The following is a 20,810-nucleotide window of genomic DNA, read 5'->3' as shown; positions in this document are numbered from 1 at the left end:
ACATTACTAGCCAAAGTGCATTTCAGAGCTTTTCAAGGCACCTGAACACAAATTCTGTGTGATATCTGCAGGCATAGGAGAGGTAATTGTATCTCACTGACTTGATGAGGACTTTTCCTTTAATGTAGGATCCATACAGGGACAGGGTTATAACATTATCTCCTAATGCAGCACTCTGGGGAAGCTGCTTAAACACACTCATTCAACTTTCCTGGACACTCTAATGGTAAACAAAGGCTATGCTGCAGAAAAGAACTAAATCTGAAGAGTTTTATTGTTCTTACTTTCTCTTAAATAAACTCAGATACATCTCACTACCTCCTAGAAATTCATGAAATAACAATATCTCTTACTTATTGCAGACTGGTAATGAAGCTTAGCATTTGTTTCTATGGCAAAATGTGGAAGCATAATTATACTGCCATTGTAAGAAGAACATAAATCTCCAAGCAGCAGAAATTCAAAATTACTCAGAAAATTGAGCATCCAAGCAAAGAAATGTATTGATAAAATTATCCTAGTAAATATCATCAGAATGAAGCATCTTGGATGCAAAAATTTCAGCTTGAGGATAGTAATCTGAAAATATAGAAATTAGCTTAAAGCCCTGGGATTCAAGTACTCACAAACACGGTCCAATTGAGACCCAGCATCTTTATACTGCACTTCGTAATGGTTTCTACTTGAGGGTGGAATATCTTAAATGGAAGTAATGACTGGTTCTTTAACAAAAGAGCAAGAAATAGCTATTACGTAGAGTTAAATTTTACTGGTATATAAACAACAGGAACATGAGTTTGTATTCTGCCCTTTCATGTTAGAAATAGCTAGATAAATGCTCAATTTAAATACATACGGTAATATAAAAATCCAAATCTGAGGAACGTGGGTGGTAAATCAGAGTCCCAGTTAATCATAATTATATCTGACAAAGATGAGCATAATTTAGTGTTTTAAACAAATAATAAATAGGATAGTAAGACGGATGTTCACACATTTTTTCTTTAGCAATTCAGCAACTTTTTTTATTTTACAACAATTTTGGACCGGACCTTCATGAATATTTTTTAACACATGAGTATCGGCATCTTCATCTTTGCTATTATTAGTCTAAGACCAGTTATAGAAATGTCAGTATAAATTGCTGCTACCTGCTTCTTTGATCCATCAGTTCAAAGTCTGGGACCTCAGTCACCTTGGCTGTGGCATACATCCTTCCAGTTCTTTCTCCTCATGCATGAAATCTGACCCTTTTCTATGTTCTAATATTTCCTGTGCACTCCAGTGCATTCAGATCAACTGAAAGAACTAGGCATGTGTCCTGCAAACTGACACTACTCCCTAGAGTTCAAATCAAAGGTCTCTTCGTCTATATAGCCTGACTCTTCTCATGGCTGTACTAATCCCAAGGAGAGGGAGGGCATATAAGGCACTGAAACCTGTGTAAATCAAAATCAGTTAGAACAGGGATAACTTCTAACTATCAGGAAAGTGATATAACACACACCTGGTGAATTTTCTTCCTGTGGTATACAAGATAATTTAAGTTTAAACAGAAGAGAATCTTCATGCATTATTTTCATTAGAACCAGATAAATTGTTCTGTTCTTATCCAATGCAGTCAGAACTTAAGTGTTGCAGCAACAGCACAAGATCTTTGGAGAAAAAGTAATAAAAAGCTTAAGGTGAGACACAAAGTGGCATATAATTTCCACAACAATCTCACTGCACCCCATTGGAGAAAATAGGCTGTCATATTCCATGAGAAATTGTTTATTCTAATTGTGCCTTGCCTGTCTTTGTGTTTGTACAATCACTGGTATCCTTGAGAGCATTCAAGCTGTATTTAAACATCAAACAGAATCCAATGCAATTGTGTTTTTATCACTCTTATGTCCATTTACATTCAAGGGTAACCAAAAGAAGTTGAGATTCATGTTTTCCAATGTCACATTAGAGATCCTGTGAAAATATCAGAGTATCGGTAGTGCATTTTCTGGATGAGTCTGTCATTTCCCTTTTATGAACCTGGGTAAGAGAACAGCTCTTCAGAATACAAATGGCTGGTGTTAAGAGCTCTGCCATAAGGGAGAACATATTTTGGGAAGTATGTAGTTCAATAAAACATCAACAGTATAAAATATGGAAGCACACTTAAGGTGTGATGTGTTTCATCAAAACTGTAATTTGTCACAAAGGAAAGAAAAGCTTTGGATACAAATTGCAGCTACTCACATAAATTGGCCCTAAGGTCTATAATGTTATCAAAATACAAAAAATAATTACACTGCTTCTACATACTGTATATGAAAGCAGATGCTTGTTCAAAAGCCCATGTGTAATCACTCAGCTCTACATCCAGACTGTAACATGGGTTGACATTAAATATTCTGTAATGTTTTGGCTTCTCCATCTTGAAAAAATTTATGTAAAATCAAATGTGATACAAAGCAGGACAAAGAGGATGAACAAAGAAATAGAAATTCTTCCATAATAGGAGTGAATCTATGAAACCGGTGGCTTCACCTTCAAAGATACTTCAGGCAGAACATCCAGTGATTTATAAAACACCGAGAACCAAGGAGAATGTGCACAGAAAATTTATTTCCGTCCTGCCATAAGTAAGTATTGAGGCACATATGATGAAATCAACAGGTAGCAGACTACAAATCAGCAGAAAGAAGGGCTTTTCCAAACATGATATGGTTAAGATTCAGATCTCATTGCTAGACGGTGTTGTGATTGCCAGAAATTTTACATGTTTAGCAAGAGATTAAGCAAACACATGAAAGAAAAGGCAGTAAGATGTTTCAAACACAAAGATGCCCTCTGACATCACAGTGTTTCACACATGTACCTGACTTTCTCTTTCATTAGGACTAGAGGGAATGGTTTCAAACTGCAGCAGTGGAGATTCAGGCTGGACATTAGGAAATATTACTTCTCAGAAAGGGTGGTCAGGCACTCAAATGGACTGCCCAGAGAGGTGGTGGTGTCACCAACTCTTGGGGTGTTCAAGGAACGCTTGGATGTTGTGTTGAGGGAGATGATTTAGTGGGAGCTATTGGTAATAGGTGAATGGTTGGACTGGACGGTCTTTTAGGTCTTTTCCAACCTTGGTGATTCTACAATTCTATGATTCTATGCTTTCTTAAGCACCTGTTACTATCCACTGCCAGATAATAATGAATTAGATGAGACTTTGGTCTGACCTGATGCAGCCATATACAGCTCCTAAAATTACCTTAAGCATCCATAAAACGTAAACCACCTACTTATTTATTTATTGCTATGTAAAATAGTGTAGCAATTGTATATGTGTTGTATACAGTAATAAAACATTTTTTTGTATCAGCATGCACTTGTGTGAAACTTACTAACTCCTCCATTACACCCCATCCTGTTTTTTATTTCTATATTATTTGAATACATGTGGCTGCTCTCATTAATAATAGTGGAAAACAGTGATGTAAATCCTTGTGTATATGTACAGAAGAATAGACCCCAAAGACTATTACTATGAAGAATAATATGACATTACCTAACTGTGAAGTAAATCTATTAAATATTAATTATACATTGATTTAGTCGGGCTGGAATTCAGCATTAATGGCTCCACTTAGCGTTACCTAGTTTGTCAAAATTATGGCAGGAGAGTATAGGGGAAGTCATAAATGGAGCTGTGGAATAGACCTTAGCTCTTCATCTCTACAAAGCCTGGGTCAGATTCTGACTGGCATATACAGACATGCAAGTGTCACTTGTGCATTAGTGAATGGTAGTGGATGTCATAAAACTGCTGATGAAAAGGGTGAAGTTCTTCACTGTGAGGTTGGTGAGGTGCCGGTAGCTGCTCAGAGAAGCTGTGGATGCTCTATAACTGGAGACATTCAAGGCCAAACTGACAGGACTTTGGGCAACCTTGTCTAGTAGGAGGTGTCCCTGCCCATGGCAGAGAATATGGAATTTCTAACTCAAACCATCCTATGACTAAGTCTACTGCATGTCAAGACAACAGTGCATCAAACAAGCAGTTTAAATACTGATTCTCAAATCTGGAAGCTGAGTGTTGCTCAAAGTGACAAAAGTGAGGTGAAATAGCCACCTTTATCAGCATTTCGTCTAGGTATATAGTAGAATTATTGAAGGAAGTAAGCAATATACAACTTAATGTAGTTATGTTTCACATTTCTTACAGGATATTGTGTGATGAAATGGATAGCCATGTTAATGTTGCAGCATACTTATGCATACAAATGCAATCTCCAGATTAGAGAAGTGAGATGCAGAATCTAAGAAACATTTTGTTTTCAGACCAGCCTTACTTCTCAATAATAAGAATAAGAGATATTTTTAACATGTCTAAAAAGAGCCAAAAAGCAGATGCATACTTCTCAGTGATGGAGTAATGCCTATCAATATGCTCTGGCTGAGCATAACATATGCAATGTGAAGTCACCTTTAAGCATGCCTAGCCTGAAGGTGAAGACCAGTCTTAAAGATCTCCTGTCCAGGAACTGCATGCCTGTGTTAACATGGCGCTATATGGAACTGTTCTATCCATCTTCATGTTTTGTTTTGTTTACCTATTTGTCAATGCACTTATACACATATGAAGACCATTCTGTGATTGTAAGTATAAATTTAAACACATTAGATAGGATCTGAGCTTTGAAGTGAGGAAAGATGTTAAATAAAGTTATAAATCTTACACTGTGAAATTCATATGCCTCTTCCTTTTGGATGTTTGTTATTTTAGTTCATTATTTGTAGTGCATACCTAAACTGCTTGGTTTTCTTTCTAATACTGAAAACATTATTTATTTTTTGTCGTTGTTGCAAAAGTAAAATGCTCTAAGAAAACAGTTATGATTTAAGGCCATTGGAAAAAGCACGGGGTTTTCTCCATTTCACAACTAAATTTATTTTATTGGTTTAAAAGCTTTGCCAAGGTCAAAAAGACTGACGTAATATAAAGTTAAAGCATATACATAGAAGGAAAACTAGATGAGGGATTTGTGGATTCAGGTTATCTTAGCTGTTCCCATAGGAAAGTGATATGTGTTACCACGAGTAATGAACCATACAATCATAGAATCACAGAAAGGTTTGTGTTAGGGATTTTAAAGATCATCTAAACTGATCTATCATGGGTAGGGTTATATCTATATATCTATATATCTATATATCTATATATCTAAAGCCCCACTCAACCTGGTCTTCAGCACTTCCAGGGACTGAGCATCCATCAGAGAAAGCCAGGCACACTATCATTATAACTTTTTTTTTTGTTTGTTTGTTTGTTTGAACAAAAAAAATTCCTTCTCCTTACATAAAGTTTAAATTTAGTGTACCTATGCCATTGCTTGAACATTTAACTTTCATTTAGATACTACTGAAATAAAAGTTGTGTTCTTCTCTTCACCATCAACCTTCTCTTAACCATCAACCTTCTTTGACTGTAACAGCTGTCTTCTAAATATAAAGCAGATGATCAGTTAGGCAGCATCAGTGCAGCTTCAGCATGAACTGAGTTAGGTAGACAGACTTTCAAAGTGTGTACAATTTACTTGAAAATTTCAGAGACAAGAAAAAATGATTTTTAAAAGTTTAAAATGTTGTAAAGTAGAATTTGCTTCAGTTTTGCTATTAAAAAAATACTGGCAAAGCTTCTGTCTGTATCTGCAAAGTAATATATGAAAGTATTATTATTTTAATATATCAGTCCATAGAGCATTTATTCTTTCTCCTAAAATATCTTTTCATTTTAATCATAGAAAAATTACTTCTAGTGAAACTGTAGTTAATTAAACACAATGCATTATTAATCTTAATTTTATTAGCTTTTATTATGAATTTTCTATTAAGAGAAACAAAGAACAGTTTAAAGACATCAGGTAATTAAAAGTTGTACTCTGACATTATTTACCTTTGGTTTTCACTTATCTTGCTTTTATAAAATACTCACTGTTATCTTACCTAACATTTGCAGTGAAAAGGTTTTAAAATGTTTTGTGATTATTAAACTATGTGGTTAACAAAATAATTTCATGCTTTTAACTAGTAGTTTTCAACCTCATGTAAAACAAGTAGAGAATACAAGATAATGAACACTTCATTCTACTTTTTTTTTTTTTTTTTTTTTTTTAATGTTCTACATGTTGTAATAGATTGCCTAGCAGATAACCTAGGATCAAAAAGAAATAGCACCAGTCCTGTGTGGTTAATTGTGGTGTATGGATAAATTCTTGCATGCTTTATCTATCCAATTCAGCAGAGGCAAATTTTATATAGGGAGTAGACCTGGAGCTGCAATGTATATGTACATTAGGTTAGAGTACTCACTCCTGAAGACGGTTTTTCTCTTCTTTCTTTACTATTTCTCCCTATGAATGGTAATTCCCACCAAATCCCTCATCAGGTTTTCTTTATTCTCAGAACTTCTGCAAATCCCAACCAGGCTATCTTAACCACTCACTTTCTCAATACCCAATATTATTAGTCTTCTTTCATGAAGCATTGCCAGAATTATTACAATAGTTTTCTTCCTCTCCAGCCATGCAGAACAGACACGTTTCACCTCTTTTATATCTTGTTTCTGATACCAGTACAGAGCTTGTCTCTTTTCCTGTGTTCCTGGTGTTCTCCCATCATGCTACTTGTCATTTTGACACCTAATAGCGAATTCTCTACGCTATTGTTAATAATACACTGTGACTTTTTCAGATAAAGTTGACCTGTCCTCTTCATAAAGTGCTTGTTCTAGTAAGAATTCCTTGCTAGTTTCTTTTCATTCAAGAGAATTTTTTTCAAGTGTTTTTCAAAGTGAGTCAAAATCATTTGCATACAAATGTTTCAGTAGAAAACCATGATTGCATGCTTATACAAATTACTATTTTTGCTTATGAGTGAGTACACAGAGAGGAAGTACAGAGCCAAGTAATTCAAATAAGCATATGCAGAAGAGCTTCAAGCAGCATAATATTAAAACAGAAAAATATTTCTAGTGTAGGCAGATTCTTTTGGTTAGCTAGACCAGCTTTTTCTTCCAATTAGCTTCTTTTTATAGAGAACTATCTACTCCATTCATCCTTCAAAAATTTCCTTTATGAGACTACATTCATATTAAACCTCAGTTTAAATTGAAACAGGAACGAATAGAATATCTCTCCACTTATTTTCTTGAATTTCAACTAAAATAATTTTTAATTATACAAGTACTGTTGTATAACTACAGTTATGCAAGTACATGCACACAAGTGACCAGTTCCCATCACACCCTCCAATTATATGTAGGTCACCCTAAAACTAATACCTCCTAATTATTTCTATGGAAACTACAACAGATACAAAGAGCACAATAACACTATTTGTACAGCAAATTCTCAGCTGCAAAACACTTTTTCAACACAGTCAAACCATCAGCTGTGCATCTTCACCAGCAATTAACACGATATATACCACACTCATAACAACCTGCACCAGTGGAGGTGTCCCCCATTGCTGTTACCACTGCTGAAATGCACCACCCACTGCCTTACTGTGCTCACATCCTCCAATTGGTCCCTATAAATGTTCAGCAAGTGTCGATGAGTGTCAATGAGTAGCATTTTTTTCCATAAGGGGGAAAGAATTCAATGACACCTCTTTGCTTTATATTCACTTCCAAACCAGATGCCATTTGCAAAGACCACCCCACTTCTGCCATCCATCACACAGCAACAGCATGTAGAATAATGCTGGAAGGAAGATTCAAACTCTACTGCCATACAACCAACATCTGTTTCTCATGATAATAATAAAATAGCATATAAAAAAATAGAAGGCGCTACTTTTGGAGTGGCCTTCAAATGTCTCTGTTTACAAACTCCCTCCCAGAAGCCAATGTTGTGAATTTCTAATTGACACTGAGATTAACAACAAGACTTTTTTTCCAGCAGTGCTGGTCTATGAGAAATTGTAATTCATTTATTAATGGCACAAAAATCCATATTTTGCTGACAAATTGCTCCATCTTTAAAAATTTTATGCACTCCTTGCTTGTAAAAGCCTGAGGAACATTAGTGCAATGCATTCAAATAGTTAACACGAAATGAGCTGCAATTTCAAAACATTACAAGCACTACTTTTCCATTTTTCTACCTTTTTTTTTCTTTTAATTTAAGAAGCAAATTGAAAATGTTTATGGCTTACTTTTATCAGTAAGAATTTTTGTTTTTAATTGCAAAATAAAATTTCAATATAATAACATATAACAGTTTAAAGGTTAAAATTTTAAGTTAGAAAAATGCTTCTCTGTGAGACTGAAATAGATTACTTGCTGGCAGATCGAACTATGGTCTCAGCTCTTTAATATGTTTAGGATCACTACTGTTGCAAACTGTGATCATGTCTGAATCAAAATCCGAAATGTCTGCCATATATTATTTCTAAAGCTCAAATAGATTCTGATATATATTGGAAAGAAAAAAATAGTAATAAGATTATCAACATAAGCTCTGAAAGTTCAATAGGTAGCTCCAAACATACACACGTAAGATTAGTTCCCCAACTTTAGAAGCTATAATAGTAGCATCCCATACATTTTTTTTCCCACCTAAGAAATAAAAACACACGCACAAAAAAAAAAAAAAATTAACACATAGTTTAAGAGAAAGTTTAACAGAATCAAAAAGGAATTTGTTCAACTTTTAATGTTATGATAAGATACCCAAAGTATTCCGTTTGAAAAGACTGTTCCCGTTGGTCTGTGTGCTGCAATAAAGACACAAGAAGCCTTTTGGTTTAAAAGGACCATATTTTGTGATGAATTTACATGGCACAAGTGTTTCTTTCTGTAATGAAGAAAGTAGAAAGAAAAAAAGGCCATATCTAGTTTTCAGCATCGTGCAAAAACAGGAATTTGGAAATAGGTTACAATTAGACTGTGTCAAGTCTTGATGTTAATAGCTGTTCTATGATGCTCTAGGTAAGATCGTGATAACAAGGCAAAGGTTTTGATATCAAGTAACTTGATCTTACAGCAAAGAACTTACTACTGTGTTTTGATGTACTTAATGGTGATGTACTCAACTTTTATTCCTTAAATTTATATCACTCCTTTAAGGGTTCCAGATTTGGAAAACTAACTATTTAAAACATTACTTTCATTTCTAATCTTTTCCTTTCCTTTTTCTATTATTTTTTCCCCAGCTTTAAAACTCATAAAATGGGATTTTATCAATAGAAACACATTTTTCCTTGAGTCAGCTCATGTTTCTGATGGACTTCAGTAGAGTCAGTTCAGGGAAAATTCAAATTTAAGTAACACTTGATTTAACAATGTAATAAAAATACCAACTTAATGTGCATTGATGGTTTCCTGCTATGTGCCCTACTTTCAGTAGCACATCTCTAACAGCATATTCTGAAAATTATCCGGACCTTTAGAACAACATCCAGTTGGTACTGCACAAGGAATAGAGAGACTGAACTACCCTTGGGGTAGCTCCTTATATTAGAACCAACAAAGAGAAACACTTGATGTTTGAAAAGAAAAGAAACAGGTGTTTGATCATTTATTAACTCAGGCCATTTTTTATTGAAATGCCAGAAGCCTAACAGTTGGTCTGCAATCCCCCATCATTCTGACAGGAGCCACACAAACAGATCTGCACTCTGAAGATTCACCAATTTGAAATGGGCGAAGTGTAGGTCACCAACTCCTGATGAACTGAGTAAGAAAGAGAAAGACAGTGTCCCTCTTGATGAATATTTATTCTCTTTAATCATATAAAAACACCATTTGGTTGCATACTGTTTTCTTCTTTAATGGCTTCCCTGGCTAAGTGCAATTACCATTCTAGGACAACAATTAAGTTTTGAGTTGTGTGTGTAACTCACTTCAGCACATAGAGGAAAACCCTACCATTTTGAGCATCCACTTTAATGTTAATAGAATTATTTTATGAACATAAGTTAGGGAAATGATATGATCCATTCTGTTTCATGTTCTTCCTCTTTACTGAATAACGACTTTACCACACCATCTGTTTTGTATAAAATATTTATATGTATACATAAAAAAGAGACTGAGAGAGAGAGAAAAATAGGGCACTACAGAAATAAAGTATCTGAGGACAACTTTAAAAATGCAATATATTTAAAACTTTTTGGATTAATCACAAGCATAATTTGAAATTTTGTCCTGGAAAGGTAGCCTTCAAAAAGAATTTTAGTTTATAATCATCAACACTTGCTGAAGGACTTTCTAGTTCACGAGTTATTGGTTTAGAAGGGAGAAAAAATTCAGCAATAATAGTGGTCTGTACATATTAAAGAAAGGTTAGGAGGTATAGACTCCCAGTAGAGGATCTGAAAACAAACCAGTTTGTGCTGAGGACCAAGAGTCACAGCATTTTCATTTCACAGCTCCCCTGACCCTGATCACCAGTGCCCATTAGTGCTGGGGTGTGATGACTGCAGTATTGAAGTACTCTTTCCCATGCAGTTTTCACCCAGTGGGATCCAGTCTGTGCATGCGGAGTCTACACCACAGGGAGAGCCAAAGCACATTAAGTGAGGGCAGGCAAAGAATACACTTTAAAAAAAGTAATCATGATCCAAATTACAGTACTAATATGAACGCCTCCACCATAGTAGAACAATCTCATTGGATAGTTAAACTTTCTGTGCATGCTGAGTACCCAGCTTAGGGCAGCACTTCGTTTACGTTTTCAAAATTAAAAAAAGTTTTGGTTGAAATTTCAAATCTTTAAAGAAACCATAGAAGAGTTTCAGTTTCTCTTTAATTTTTTTTTTTTAAATTATTAATCCTAGAATCAAATCAGCTGTGTTTTTTGTATCATTCCTCAAGTCCTTTTATTCTTCAAGTCCTTTTATTAGATTGCCTAAGGAAAGGAATATCAAAATTGCCTGTAGTGTCAGATCAAACAAAGCTACCTTCAATCAGCAATAGAACAATCTCTATACCCATTTTATAGCAATTAAAATGAATAACAAATCTTGATGCTCCACAGAAGCACATTCTGGAGCTTTGTTCTTGGGTACCTTAGAGAAAGCCCTTACAACCTGGACTGTCTCTTTTTTGGAGAGAGACTCTCTCATCTTTCAGAGTGAGGTAAATTTTGCAGAAACACTCTTCAAAGGAATCCTGAATTGTTCTGTGTACTTTTTTGAAATTATCTCCTCCAGTTTGCAATATACTCTTTTTGGAAGAAAACATGTTTGCATTATATTGCCCTTACAACACAAACCCTCTTCCCCTCACATCCTTCTTCAGACACAATCATTCTAGCAGTATGTCCTAGAAAGGCCATTTTCAGTCTTTTAAAAATAATCACATGTGATGCTTGTCCTCTTGCTGGGGACAATATCAAAAAAAAAGCCAGAAGAGTTTTCCCTTTCAAAGAGCTTCAGAAGGCAGCTGGATTTACAATAGAAGGGTAAGGTGGAATGGGACAAAGGAGTCTGCAACACTTTCTTTCTTCATTCTCTATCTAGACTCTGTTTGATTAACAGATAACAGAAAAAGAGAAAAAAAGATTGTAAGAGGTGAACCTGTAATTATCAGAAACCCAAAGGCCACACAGCTCTCCCACAGAAGCTGCAGTTTCTTCCAAAAAAATTCCAGCAGTTTATTTGAAGATGAAAATAAAGTGATAGAAGAAGGTTGGAACATATTATTTTCAAACCGGGGTCTCACTTGACAATTTGAAGAACAGATTAGGCTACGAGTAAAGACGTGATTTAGCAGGAAAAATCAAGAGGGCAGCTGACTAGAAAGTCAGCTTTCACAGCCTTGTGAACAGCCCGTTCTCATAGAACTTTCTGCACTCTAGCTAGCTTATCTCAAATAGACATAGCACTCAGTTTACATTCAGACTATTGCATAAGTGCTAAGTGATGACCAAAAATAAAAGGAAAATAGTTCCATGCTGTCCATCATGTCAGTAGCATTCTAATGTGTGCACTGATTCAGTCCATCTTCAAAGCTGGGTACTTGGGTTCGTAGATTCATTTGAGTTGGAAGGGACCTTTAAACTTCATCTAGACCCACTTTCCTGCAATGAACAGGGACACCACCAGCTAGACCAAATCCTGGTCCAGCCTTAAGTTGAATGCCTCCAAGGATGGGGCATCCACCACCTCTCTGGGCATCCTGTTCCAGTGCCTCACCACCCAGACTGTAAAACTTCCTTATATCTAATCTAAATCTCCTTCCCTTTAGTATGAAACCATTTCTCCCTGTGCTAAAGAGTCTGTTCCCTTCTTTCTTATGATCCTCTTTCAGGTATTAAATAACAGCCTCAGCTCACTGTCATCATAGGGAGATGCTCCATTCCTTGGATCATTTTTGTGGCCCTCCTCTGAACACACTCCAGTAGTTGACTAACTCCCTGAAGAGATGTATGTCAGCATTCCTAAAATTAAGCTTTCTGATTTTACTCTTTGCCAGTCAAATATTCCTTAAGAGTGTGAACTCTACCATCACATAATCACTATAACCCCAGCAATCCTGATGTCACCAAACAGTTCACTCACTCTGGTGACCAAAAGGTCACATATTGCATCCTCCCTGTTGGGGATGTCAATTACCTGGATCAAGAAGTTATCCTTGATAGATTCCAGAAGCCTCCTGGACCTCTTACAGTGCATTGTGCTACTTTTCCAGCAGATGTCAGGGTGGTTGAAGTCCTACAACAATACGACAGTTCGTGAATGCAATGCCTCCTGTTGCTGAAGAAAGCAAGCCTCAACTCTCTCTGCTTGATCAGGTCACCTGTAGTAGACATAGGCTTCTGACTCTCTCATGGCCAGGCTTCATGGACAGATCTTTACACACTATTCCTTCTTTGATGTAGAGGGCAACATCTCCTTCCTTGCCTGTCCTTTCTGACTATCTTGTAGCCACCAACAGCCACACTTCAGTCATGGGAATCATCCCACCAGGTTTCAGTGATGGCACCATTATAGTTTTCCAGTAACACGGTGGCTTACAGCTCTCCCTGTTTGTTTCCCGTGTTGCGCGTGTTGGTGTTGAGGCACTTCAGCTGGGCAGCTGATATCTTGTTACTTTCTTGGAGGATAACTCCTTAGTTCCTTAAAAAAACAATATAGATAGATAGATAGAGAGAGAGAGAGAGAGAGAGAGAGAGAGAGAGAGAGAGAGAGAGAGAGAGAGAGAGAGATTTAGGGGCTTCCCATGGAGTGGAACACCTGCTAGACAAATACTAAATGAGTGAAATCACTTTGGATGGGAGGTTCAGAGCATACGCTTAAGCTTGATAAATCAGAACAGAAAGCCATAGATAAGACAGGAAGGAGATGGAAGAAGTGTGATGGCTTTGGACTGAGCAGGGGTTTGCAAGGAGGCATGTCACATCAGATATTGATATGGGACATGGAAGTTCCCCCCTGGCACACCATGCTGAGGGTTGGTGATGATCCTAAGGTTGCTGAAAAGCTGCTAATCTCTGACCCACAGTCTCAAATGGGAAAGGGGTACCCTGGAAACGTGCAGAGATGTGCTTGAACATCTGAGGCTGATGAAGGCTGAAGCTGTGTCAGCAGGAGAAATTCTGAGCTATTTGCATGTGCCCACCTGGGAAGGAAGAGCTGCAGTGGCCAGGTCCTGCTAGTGGTTCCAGCACAGGCAGGTAGGACAGTGAGGGAAAGGAGGGCATGGAGAAATATCTGAATCTATGTTTGTCATTGCCCACTGGTAGAAGGAAGGAATTTACTTTTAGGCTCAGTGTGTTGACTTTGAGATGTGGTTGATGCTCAGGCTTTCTGACTATATGGATCTGGGCTTTTAGATGGTGTGTCAAGGGGAAACACCCAGCAGCTGACTGTACAGGTTCCAGACTCTTATTTCATTATGAAACAAAGTATACTTTCTCTGTGCCTGCACTATTATAAAATTTGAATTCAAATAATATTTATTTAATATTTGTCACTTTAAAATGCAAACAGAAGAAAATGTATATTACTGATGTATCCATCTGCGTTTGTGCTGGTGACACTGATCTCCTTCTGACTTCCTTCCCATTTCACATGGGTCACAAATTCAGCTCCTGCTCACGTTGTCTCCTGTCTGCAGTTAATGATGTGCCTAGTTGGAAAAGTGTGGCGGGGTGGTCATTTAATTCATTTTGATCAAAGTCTGCACCTCATATCTTCAATCAGAGTGAAAGTGCTTGGCCGGGTGCAGTGTTCAGTAATCAGTAGGGATAATGTGCAAGCAATCCATCAGTGCTTGAAGCTGTTCTGTAGGGGCCCTCTCAGGGTCCCAAATTGCTTAGCATAAGCAGAACTGATGCATTGCATTTTGTCCCTAACTTTTCTAAAAAATGGTGGAGACATTTCTGGAATTATTCCAATATAGCAGATTTGTAATTAGTTTTGAGTCAAGGTCATGTTTCTGTAGTTAGGTTTCTGATATCTTACTGTAACATAAAACAACTGCTATATTCTCCCTGCAGCCTTGGTCAGAGAAATATGTGCACCCACTCGTCCAAGGTTCTGCACACACTGGAACGCATTGGAGCTTGGCCACAGGGGCTATCATTGTTCAGCTCTCCACTTACAGTGCTGTAGGTTTTTCATTGTAAACCCACCCAAGGGGAAAAAATGCAGAACTTTGCATCCTGAAATCCTCTGTAAGCAGAAGTTAGATGAAGAATTTCCTATCACTTCTCTGCCAGATTGCCAGACGTTTAGCATCCATAAGGATTCAAATAACAGCTTATTTTTAATATATATGTGGTAATTAGCTTCTGGGAGTCAAATGCTGGGAAGCAGAAGGTTGATCCAGTTCTGATAGCTCAGGATCTCCCATCTACAAACAGGTGTTGATGAGACATCATGGCTTCTCCACTATGAGGCTAAGATTTTCTGTGCTGCCCCGTCCTGTAGCATGGGAGGATTCCTCAGCATAATTGCTTCATTTTACATATTATGAATCTCAAACCATTAAATAATTCATCTGGTTATCTTATGCAGCATTTTCCTCCTTCTATGGGTAGTAGTCATAATTCATAACGATGTGCAAGAGAAAGAAAAAAATAAAAAGGACAAAAAAGCATTGTAAAATGCTAGAGTGTTCCGGGGATGGAAATGCCATGTTTTACCCAGCTCTTTTTCCATCTTCCATGCTGGGCTCATGCATGGGTCAATTTTAAGCAATGTAAATAGTCAAGCCCCACAAATACACAGAATATGCCGAAAACATATCATGTGGATAACATTGTCTTGTCTTGTCCTTCATCCCTGGAGATATCCAATCTCCTATAAATTTTGCAAAAGGATGGAAGGATACATTTCTTTAGGTTTCCCTTGTCAAATGAATCTAAGCCAAACTGTGGACAGCAAAACATAGCCACCAAGTGGCTTTTTTGGGACTACATTTTTACAGGGCTGGAAATTTGTGCTTGAATTCATAAATGCACTCTAGCTTTTGAGTTTATTTGCTATGTGCTAGCAATTAAGATAAGAAATACTGATGTTTGAAGCCAGTGTTCAACTGTGTTTCTGGAAGGTTTATTTACTTACACTTTCAGTTATGAAATCTATATGCATGATGGTGCATTATTTATATATGTATATATTTACTTATATATATATATATATGATATATGCATGTATATACATACAGTCACATGTACATAAAACACAGTCTCACAAAATAAAAGCAAGTCTTCATCCACACATGTAGAACTCCAATCTTCTTTATAGAAGTAGGTGGTTGAAACGGCCCTTGATAATGTAAAAGATAAAAACAGGTCTCAACAAATTATTTTGTCACCCTTCCCTGCAAATTTCAGCTTAGTGTAGGAGATTAATTAAAGCAGGCTTTGCGATTAAAATCCTTTGATCATTTCTTTAAATGAATAATGGTAGCTGGGGGAAGAATCTCATGACATACACCACTAATACTGCATTAGGGACAGCATGAAACATGAAATAGGAAGAGCATTCAAATAGAAGCATTTAGTTTTCTAAAACTGTCACAAGAAGACATATAGGTCATTCTTTGCACGAACACCTCTGTTCTGCAATTCTGTGCTGCAGAATTCATCAGCCATGGCTAGAGAGATATCTTACTTAAAAGCTGCAATACACTTCTCCCCAAAACATTGCTCTGTTCCATGTTCTCATTTCTAATCAGATGTATGCAGCATTCTTCATTTTCCAGCAGCATCCTCGCTTCTCTGCTGGAAACAGTAACCATGTGAAATGTCTTTTCTGGGAGACAAGCTGGTGTGAGGCACTTTGGGCAACCCTCCCTCCTATGGATGTACTTTTCTTCTGGCTTATCTGAAGTAGAGAAAGATTTGTTATCTGCATGCACTGCAGAGATGCCTGGTATAGGAAACCTAAGGGGTGGAAGACAGCTGTCTCTTCTGACAATCTGATGTGAAAACAAATGGATTAACCTAGAAATTCCATAGCTTTTGATATGTGTTCTCTTGTAATTCTTCACTGTCTGGAATAGAAGATATACATATTCCTTCTCTTGCATCAAACTCTGTTAAAAACTGATAGATAAAACGTTTTTCTAGTGATTGAATACAATTTGTATGTGATAATGTGATATTTGTGGGAAAATGAGATCTGGCAATTTTCTAACTAAATTAAATGTACTGTAAAGTTTCCAGTGGTTTTCAAAGATTTTTCCAGCTCATGACCCAAGAGAGAAAAATACAAGTGCCTTCAGAGTCATTTTTCTTTTCCTTAGTTCTGCTTACATAGCCTTCTTACTGCAGGAAGCAGGTAGTAGCAGACAGGGTGCTATATGTTTCAGATAACTCTACCATTATCTTACTTCTTGTGCCATCCAGAAGTGTTGGATAAGATGGGATTGGAGATATCCAAACTTAATGCAGACCATTTTTTTAAAAGAAAGGAGCACAAACCATACAAAAACCTACGTTTGTTTCCTGATGACTCATCTAAAAGCTCAGGGAGAATGTGAGGAAGTGACTGATACAAACTGAGGAGATAAAGAACTAAACTGAATGTGAATAAGGGTGTTTTGTCTGATTGTCAAGAACAAGCATCCAAAGCAACACAATGTAATCCATTCTGTAAGTAAATCCATAAAACTACTGATCAAAGAGGATGCCCTAGTGGTAAAAGGATAAATAGCTGCATAATGACAGCACTTACCTGAGAGACAACATTTTTGCAAACATAAAGCTCTGTAAAGCAACCACACACCAGAGCTGTATTTTAAATGATAAAAATAAAATAAAATAAAATAAAAATATGTATCTAAATAGAAAAAAAAAAAAATCCAGAACAAATGTGTCTCTGGTGGCCTCTATCCCTATGAATAATTGTTTTGTTGTTCAGAGCATAAAGGATTGAGTTTACCTTTATCCTTTCCCTATACAGCAGGTTGTTTTTCTGTTCACATCATTCTACTGTCACAACCTGCTAACCATTTTCTCAGCCACACAACGTCTGTCAGGGAGCTGGAATGAATGCAAGCTGGCACGTAACTAGTTACTCCCTATTTTATCTGCGTTTATTGTTACATCCTCTTTCTTCTCCATGAAATACATAGGACTTTTAGAAACAAGATGACTTTATGGGAACTTTCTTGTTTTAGGAACAAATGATTTTTATACCAAGAATTCACAACAAGGCTCAAATGTCTCCACGTATCAAGATATTCCCCTCTGTTGATGTTTTCTTTTAAATTTATTCTACAAAAACATTCAAAGTTCTCCAACTGCTTCCTAACAATGGGATGAGTACTGTAGAATAGCAATGGTCTAAGAATAACAGCAGGTTATTCTTGAGAAGGAGAAATTGGATACAACCTCATTCTTGGGCTTTCACAGTGCCCGAATGCCATTCACCAAACCTTTTCTGTGGCCATCTTTTTTTTTTTGCCAATAATTCACTGCAATAGCTTTCACTTTGGTTACAGATTCCAGCACCATGGCAGTCCCCTATTTCGTAGAATCATAGAATGGCCTGGGTTGAAAAGGATCACAATGATCATCTAGTTTAAATCCCCCTTCTATGTGCAGGGTCACCAACCACTATTTTTACTTACACAAAGTGGCCTTTCTCTAATGTGCTGTTCCTACTAATCCGCCTGGGAACATTTTACCTGCTGTGCCCACATCCCGCTATGGAGCTGTTCTAGCTGCTACAGAATGCTCAAAGAGCCTTCCAATACACAGGGCATACTCCTGGGTACACCTCGCATTTAGCCTCTGCAGTCACAAATCACACTCCTTTCATCTCCTGATGCAGATCCTGCTTTGATGGAGGCCACCTGAGATCCGGAAGCAAATGCTGGCATCAATCTGACTACTTGATGGTAAAATATAGTATAATCCACTGTTAGTGCAAACTGCCTTTGAAAGGTAGCCTTCCCATTCTCCTTGTCCTTTTTATTCTTCTAGGATAGATCATATCCAGTTAAAAATGAATCCCCAGGGGAAAGGGGTTTGGTTTCCAACCAGCTCCATCTGCACCTCTGCTATCTCTACAGTCAAACTTTGGCGTGTTCTTTTCGTAAGTGGCCACTCAGTTCACAGTAAATGGATTTCTACTCCTTGATTAGTTAACCAACACTAAACACAGGAAAAAGAGAAGGAAAAGCTCTGTAAAGAGCAGCCTCAAAGAGATATGCAAAAATATGATGATTTTTCATCACCTCTCTCGTTTTAAATTAGTGAGATTCCCTCTTATTAAAGGAAAGAGAAAAGTAAGATCTACCTTTTCACGTTTTATCTTTCTACATTTGATTGGTTGATGCTTTTGTTAAACTTCTCCTTCTTGTACACCATGAAAAAATTGTAGTCTGGGATATGTGACAACGCTGAACAAACACACCTGGAATACAGACACAATCATTTCTTCACGAATAAAAACTCCTCCCCAGATTTATTTAAACTAACAGCAAGTACACAAATATTTGTAGAAAAATAAAGAAATAAAAAGCATTATGCGAGGGGTGAGTTTAATATAGTGTCTGTTATTTTTTTGTAAATATGAAGGTATGAATGTTTAGAATAATAGAGATAAATATTTTTACTCCCTGTTTGGAAAACTAACACTAAAGGACAGAGTGCTTCCACTTCTACCTGTGCAAATCATCTTTGAAGCAGCAGGTCTAACCTACTTTCCTAAAAGAAAATTTGAATGGTATCTCTGCTTTAGGAAAAAAAAGAAAAGATTGTTGCTAGGCTACTATGAGTATTTTCAAAGCCTTTTAGTGCTCCTTTCTGAGTAGGGGAGGACCATAATACTATCAAGTAAATCATCATTATTTATGGGGGTTGCTCCAAATGTAATGCCTCCTGTTCTATTATTGTCAGTGCATGATGTCAGAAGCAGATGCTAGTGGTATGGCAGTAGAGGCTGAACTACCCTGCCATGTATTCCATTACATTCTTCTGTGTGACAGATGGCAGCAAAGAGGCAGTCTGACTGAATGGTGTCTGACACAGTTGTGTATATGAAGAAAAAGTGTGTCACTGAATTCCTCTATGTGCAAAAAAATGGCATCCACTGACGTCCATCAACACTTACTGAACATTTATGGAGACCAAACTGTGGATGTGAATGCAGTGTGGTGGGTGGTACATTTCAGCAGCAGCAACAGGAGCAGTAGTTCTCCACTGGTACAGATTTATACGAGTATTGAATGCAAGCTTTTGTTCATCCGTGGCAAAAATGAACAGTTAATGATGTTGACTGGTTTATAGCTTAGAATTTTCTCCATCAAACAGCATTCTTCTGCTCTTTATCTGTTGTAGTTTTCACAGGAAGAAACAGGAAGCATCACTTTTGAAACAGCCCGCATATGTTATTAACTGTTGTGTTTCCTTACAAAGATTGTGGAAAACATTGAGGATATAAAACGTCTTAAATTTTGCATTTACTGAAAGAGAGCCCAGTTGACAGGTCTTATGAGACCTTTTTTTAGTTAATTGACTGTTGGCAGTTCTAGTCGCCTGTGTAAAGATTTCCCATCCCAGCAGACAGGATCCAGTATCTGGTACAGCACATCAATATCAGATGATGTCATTTGTTTCCCACCTTTCTCCTTGAAAAAATATATGACAGTTTCAAGCAGCATTTTAGACAATTAAACATTCCTAAATCAATTTTTAAAACACTGTTTGCTGGCTTTTTGTTTTCTCACTTTTGTTCTCTTTTTAAAACCTGAAAATGAATTCCCCTACAGATGCTGTCCTATTCCATTTCACAACCATTGTTTTTTTTTCCCCCATGATATAGTGGAGCCAAAACTGACATGTCTTATTTTGTTAAATAGGAACAAAAATATCAGCTTAAGTACTACCTCATTCTGACATGACAAAACTTGACTATTTCTGTACTAACATTATCCACAGTCATTAATGCAGCATGAGGAATAACAGTTATTCATTTGCAGCCACACTGAGACAAGTGGAAACCAAAATGGTTCTTTTCTGTGTAAACAGAATAGGAATAAGCAACTACCTCCAAAACAAGTTATTGAAAAAATGCTTTGTGACCTTAATAACCCTGGATCATATCACATTTGCTTGTTGTTATCATAACTAAAAAGATCAACATTTAAAGATATTTTTATATAGTTTTTTTATTCAGGAAATTTGAAATTTATTATTTTTTATAGCAAATCAGCAAAGGGTACACTCTAATACTTGTTCTTGCTTTTTGTGATAGTGGATCTGTGTCTTATTCATGCTTATACCTTCATGAATCTAGAACAGGTGCAATGAAATCAGATTCTGTATCCCAAACACACTGGGATACTGCACTGGTTATAGCAGAATCTG

General features: G+C 36.9%; 1 protein-coding gene and 1 non-coding gene across 2 annotated transcripts in view; one reads left to right on the top strand and one right to left on the bottom strand.

Moving 5' to 3' along the window:
- Nucleotides 1-20,810, top strand: part of GPC6 (glypican 6) — a 697,654-nt gene that overhangs the window by 598,201 nt on the left and 78,643 nt on the right. The window lies entirely within an intron of this gene.
- Nucleotides 13,194-13,252, bottom strand: LOC140247520 (U7 small nuclear RNA). Its single transcript, XR_011902700.1, has one exon. It is a non-coding gene; the product is annotated as a U7 small nuclear RNA (small nuclear RNA).

This window comes from Excalfactoria chinensis, chromosome 1, assembly GCF_039878825.1.
Source record: "Excalfactoria chinensis isolate bCotChi1 chromosome 1, bCotChi1.hap2, whole genome shotgun sequence".
NCBI classification, from domain to species: domain Eukaryota; kingdom Metazoa; phylum Chordata; class Aves; order Galliformes; family Phasianidae; genus Excalfactoria; species Excalfactoria chinensis.
This window is presented reverse-complemented; position numbering and strand designations above follow the sequence as displayed.